We start from the raw sequence: 6258 nt of genomic DNA, 5'->3' as shown, positions 1-6258 counted from the left end.
AAATGGGCAGGCAGTGTGAATGCCTAGAGAGCGAGGGTAGATGCCAGGCTGGTGAAAAGGAAATATTGGTGGGCAGGAAAACGTCTTCCGTGTTCCTGCAGGAGCATCTAAGAAGACGCATGTTTGTCGTGGATGGGAATAGCTGTATGTAGCGTGTAAAACAGTTTGCTATGGTGCACGCGGTCATGCGTCGTAACCAAAAACTCGGATTTTAAAGACTGCTTACTTCATTGTGCTTTAACCTCAGTTGTAAAGGATTGTTTTAAGGATTCCATGGGATACCCCTCGCAAACCGTTTCACACGCTGCATATGGCGATTCACCTCCGCGAGAAACATGACTCTATGAACAGTCAAGGTAGCTCGGAGGTGCATGACATGCACATGACATTAACCTGACCTGCACTGCATGTGGCCTCTACGACAGACGAATATAAATGATGGCATTTTTTATGTGTCGTCGCGTCCGAGTTGGTGGGCGTGGACCTGTGAGTTGTCGTCGTATCCAATGGTCTTGGAGTTGGTGGGTGTGGCTCCTTCCTGCGTGCGCCATAGGTGTCTCACTTGTCGGCGGCTTAGTGAATCCACGCCCCTTCCGGTGTGCTTTTCATGGTTGTCTTGCCTTAGTGAATTATATATATAGATAAGTGTTTCACATTTGCTTTATAAAAAAACATTCTTCCACAGCAGAGTTTTGTGGCATTCTCTTCATGCTTCACTCAAGAAATGGGGACCTATCTCTTAGTGTTCTTGAACCCAGAAATTATGCCAAGGAGACCAGAATCTGGAAAAAGCTGTCTTTTATTAGACTACACAACATATAAAAACACACATAGAGTAATCTAAATTCAGAACAAAGAAAATGATTATACCCATGACTTTCATACGTGTAGCGAAAAAGGTGTCCCTGCCTACCTGATGGGGCAGTTTTTCCACTTGCCCAACACTAAAACACAATTTACTGACAAATACAAGCCTGTTATTGATAGCAGTATGTTGTCATTATTTAAACCAGTTGTTCTTATATGTGTTTGGCAGGGTGGGGGTTATTGTTGGTTTATTATAACACATATATTGTGATGGATGGAATGCATGGGTGGGTGTCCCGGCTGAGATGGGGCAAGATTTCTTACCTGGATGGGAGGCCAGCCCTTCAAAGGCACAAAAAAACAGTGCAATGATTGTCCTGCCTCAGCCAGTAGACAGGCATAAGATCCCAATGCAGTAGGAGGTACACTGGCATCCTGGGAGGGTTGAACTGAGGAGCAGTACACAGCTGAGAGGCCAGTGGGGTGCAATGACGGGGGAGACAACCTGGCAGGTCTACATGCTCCCCTGACACGCTAGTTGGCAAACTCCCTGGGTGATGCTACTTGAGCGGATACCCACAAGATATACTGAGATCTGTAGTGCCACAGGGCAGCCTTGTCGGTTTCTGTGAGTGCAGCAGCGATCCTACTTTATGTGACCAGGAAGTACTTCCATCAGACTATGACTTAGCACCATAAGTACTCCTGGGTTCGAGAAAAAAAGCCACTTGTCCCCTTCCATGTGAGTTGGAGTCGGGTTGAAGAAGGACAAAGCTTACCTGGAGGAGTGTAAGGAGAAAGAAGATGAGAATTGTTTTTAGTTATGATTTGCAATGTCTTTTTGTAATGTATTTATGTATAGTGAAAACTAGGGGGCACTGCAACACCCCAGACAGAACCACCCTGACACAAGTCCTGGTACAATAAAAAGATTTATTACATAACATAAGCCTGGGGGAATGTTTGGGAACAAGTGTTACACACTTTACAGGGTAACATTACAGAAGGAGAGCTCAGAACAAAATACAAGAGAAATTCCTAGGTTACAAAATTTGTTAGAAAGAATTTCACCAAAGAAAAGAGTCTTCAAACACATCTTAAACACAAATCCTTAAACAAATCTAGCAACTACTATTTCTCCTCCTTTTTAAAGGCCTCCAGCCTTTCAAATATTTCCTCCAGAAAACCTTCTGAATAAACAATCAACAGGCTAGCGGTACTGTACAGCATCCCATTGTATCCTCTAGAGAGGATTAATGCTAAGGTCATTTTGGTATCCACGTGTGGGGCAAGGGCCACCCCTCCTAGAACTCCCTATAGTGGTTTACTGCTGAACCCCCGAGACACAAGTTGCATTGAAAGGGTCAGACAGCTCTGGCACCTTCCAAGTAGACTCTCCCACACAAAATGCATACATTATTGTGCTACCTTTCTGCCCACTTGTCCAAACTAAAGGACTTCTGCCAGTATGCCCAAAAAAGAATTACTATGTGTTAGCAGTTCACAATGTTTCTATGTAGGCCCTACCTTCTATTCTTAAATTGGACAGCCATTTGGTGACTTTGTGAATGCAAATAGACCAGGAACATAACTGAAAATGTTTCATTTTAAACAAAGATAGTATTTGTATTATATCACACTTTCTCTTCTTCCGTTTGCTCCCGTTAGGGGCTGCCACAGTGGATTATCTTGTTCTATATCCTTCTTTCCTTTATATCTTGCTGCACCCATCACCTGCATGTCCTCTCTCACCACATCCGTAAACCTTCTCTTAGGCCTTCCTCTTGCCTGACTGGTTTATCCTTAACATCCTTCTCCCAATATACTCAGCATCTCTCCTCTGCACATGTCCAAACAAACGCAATCTCGCCTCTCTGACTTTGTCTCCCAACCGTCCACCCTGTGCTGACCCTCTAATGTCCTCATTTCTAATCCTGTCCATCCTTGTCACACCCAATGCAAATCTTATCATCTTTAACTCTGCCACCTCCAGCTCTGTCTCCTACTTTCTGGTCAGTGCCACCGTCTCCAACCCATATAACAAAGCTGGTCTCCACTACCGTCCTGTAGACCTTCCCTTTCACTCTAGCTGATGCCCGTCTTTCACAAATCACTCCTGACACTCTTCTCCACCCATTCCACCCTGTCTGCACTCTCTTTTTCACCTCTCTTCCACAATTCCCATTACCCTGTACTGTTGATCCCAAGTATTTAAACTCATCCACCTTCACCAACTCTACTCCCTGCATCCTCACCATTTCACTGACCTTCCTCTCATTCATACATGTATTCTGTCTTATTCCTACTGACCTTTATTCCTCTCCTCTCTAGAGCAAATCTCCACCTCTCCAGGGTCTCCTCAAACTGCTCCCTACTCTCGTCACAGATCACAATGTCATCAGCAAACATCATCGTCAAATATGACTCCTGTCTAATCTCATCTGTCAAACTGTCCATCATCATTCCAAATAAGGAATGGCTCAGAGCTGATCCCTGATGTAATCCCACCTCCACATTGAATACATCCATCACTCTTACCGCAGACTTCACCACTGTCACATTTCACCTTGTACATATCCTGTACAACCCTTACATACTTCTCTGCCACTCCCAACTTCCACATACAATACCACAATTCCTCTCATATCCTATCATATGCTTTTCCCAGGTCCACAAAGATGCAATGCAACTCCTTCTGGCCTTCTCTATACTTCTTCATGAACACCCTTGGAGAAAACATTGCATCTGTTGTGCTCTTTCTTGGCATGAAACCATAATGTTGCTAATTAATCATCACCACCTTTCTTAACCTAGCTTCCACTACTCTTTCCCATAACTTCATGCTGTGGCTGGTTAAAAACTCCACTGCCATCTCTCCTAAACACCTCCATGATTCCACAGGTATGTCATCAGAACCTCTCTCTTCACCTTGCACCTTATCTCCTTGTACTCTTGTCTACTTTCTGCATCTCTCTGACTATCCCACTTCTTCTTCACCATCCTCTTCCACTGTATACTCTCCTGCACTTCCCCATTACACCACCAGGTTTCCTTTTCCTTCTTCTTCTGTCCAGATGTCACACCAAGTACCCTATGCACTAACAACATTCATCATCACACCTCCAACTTACAGCATTGTAATCATTACTCTGTCTGACACTCTTTTCACTTCAAAACACTCTTGACATGCTATTCTTTCAGAATAACTCCTACTCCATTTCTCCTCCCATCCACACCATGATAGAACAATTTGAATCCACCTCTGATCCCCTTCCATTTAGTCTCTTGCATGCATAATATATCAACCACCCTTCTCTCCATCATATCAGCTAACTCTCTCCCCTTACCAGTCATACACAGCACACAGGCTTGGGCAGATTTGTGGCAGATAACATTTTATGTCAGTAAATGTAAAGTATTACACATTGGAAAAAAAAATGTTAGGTTTGAATACACAATGAGAGGTCTGAAAATAGAGAGTACGCCTTATGAGAAGGACTTAGGAGTCGTAGTGGACTCTACACTGTTAACTTCCCAACAGTGTTCAGAAGCCATTAAGAAGTAATAATGTGTAGCATATCTCAATAATTAGAGGCAGTGTTGATGGTGTTGTGGAAAAAACATTTCCACACATTTATTAACTCCTCCACTTAATTAATATTACCAGTAATTTTATACTCATGTCGACTCTCTCACTATTCTGAACGCCGCTTTCTTAGGAGGGATGTTTGCAGATTGTTCTACTGATCTTATTACCGCTTCATAGAAGGGGTGTTTGGGCTTTCCCATTAGTTTATTCTCACTTTATAAAGGGGTGTTCATTATTCATTTACCCCAATTCTAACCTTAGAAAGTCAAGTAGGTGGTTTCTCTGAGATGAGGCAGACATCACATGCTTAAGCTTTAAGTTACATTTAAATAATCCTTCAGTTACTTTTAGTCCTTTTCCTTATGTTTAATAATTAATTGTGTTATAGATTCATATAAGAATATACTTTAGATTGTTAACATTATTACATAGTGAGTAAAATTCTACAATGGTAGCTTTGTATTTCAGTTTCCTTCATTTCTGTAAAATAGTACAGTGTGATATAACATAAAGACTGTCATTGTTTAAAGTTATGTTCACTGATCAATTTGCATTCATAAATACATCTTAGTTGTTTAGAACACGGCAAAGAAAAAAAACCCTGTCCTCAAAAACATACAGTTGAAATTTTTTTTTATTTGTCAATAACAGGCTTGTAGGTGGCAGTAAGATGGTGAGACCTGTCCAGATATACAACAGGTTTACATTTGAAGACATCAACATTTGAATACAGGCGGTCTAGCTTGCTATCTCCACAAAAGGGACACAGTGTTATATCCAAATTTGCCTGGTTTTAGACTTCATTCTGAACGATTTGCCTTTAGAGTATTCAAAACAGAGTGAATCTATTTTGCTGCTGAGTTTAAAAATAAGCATCAACAAGATGATGAAGGCCTCTCCCAGTCAGTAACATGGACAAAGTCAGACTGAATTTCAAAGTCTGGATTACACATTTGAGATTTAAATGTAATGCGCTCACTTTAACTCGATTATGTTGACCTCTTTTATAGGTTGCTTTAGATAAATGCATCTGATTAGCAAATAAAGATAAATTGTGTTATAGTGTTGGGAAAATGGATAAACTGCCCGATTGGGTGGGCAGGGACACCCTTCTAGCAACACATATAAAAGCCATGGGTTTAATCATATTCTCTTTTCTGAATTTAGATTTGTCTATGTGTGTATCTCTCACTTTTACATATTGTGTAGTCCAATAAAAGACACATTCTGGTCTCTTGGTATCATTTCTAGGCTCAAGAACACTAAGGAGGAGCTCCCTTTTTCTTGAGTTAAGTGTGAAGAGGATGCCACAACATAACATGTTTGTTATAAAGCAAATGTGAAGCTATTTTATATGTTATTAATTACTGTGTTATTTATATGTAGTTAATTACTGTGTTACTTGACCTCAGGGTGTCCTATCTAGAGCAGTCACATATCTTGTGCCGGATGCTGCCATTATGGGCTCCAGCTCTCCGTGTGACTTTCTTACAGACTAAATAGCTTCAGATAATGTTCCCACATCCCCATGTGGCAGCGGGATATTCTGTTTATTTAGTTGTTCACCTGTGTTTTCTTTTGAAACATTTACAGACATGGAATATGCGTATGAAGTGTTAAGTTTTGTGTCAATGGAAAGCTGACAGCTAGTTGCAAAACACAATTATGTAGGAATTGGCAGCCTACTTTGGAGAGATGAAACCACTGGAGGAAATGAAGCCTTTAAAAATTAGGTAATGGAAGTTTATACATTTTAAACTGTAGCAGGGATTTTCTTTAAGATGAAATGTTCTAATCTCACAAATGAAGACTTTAAAGGACAATTTTATTTATCTCTCAGTGTTTAGTTTCTTTCTATCTAC

The sequence above is a fragment of the Polypterus senegalus genome, chromosome 15 (assembly GCF_016835505.1).
Source record: "Polypterus senegalus isolate Bchr_013 chromosome 15, ASM1683550v1, whole genome shotgun sequence".
Classification (NCBI taxonomy): domain Eukaryota; kingdom Metazoa; phylum Chordata; class Cladistia; order Polypteriformes; family Polypteridae; genus Polypterus; species Polypterus senegalus.
This window is presented reverse-complemented; position numbering follows the sequence as displayed.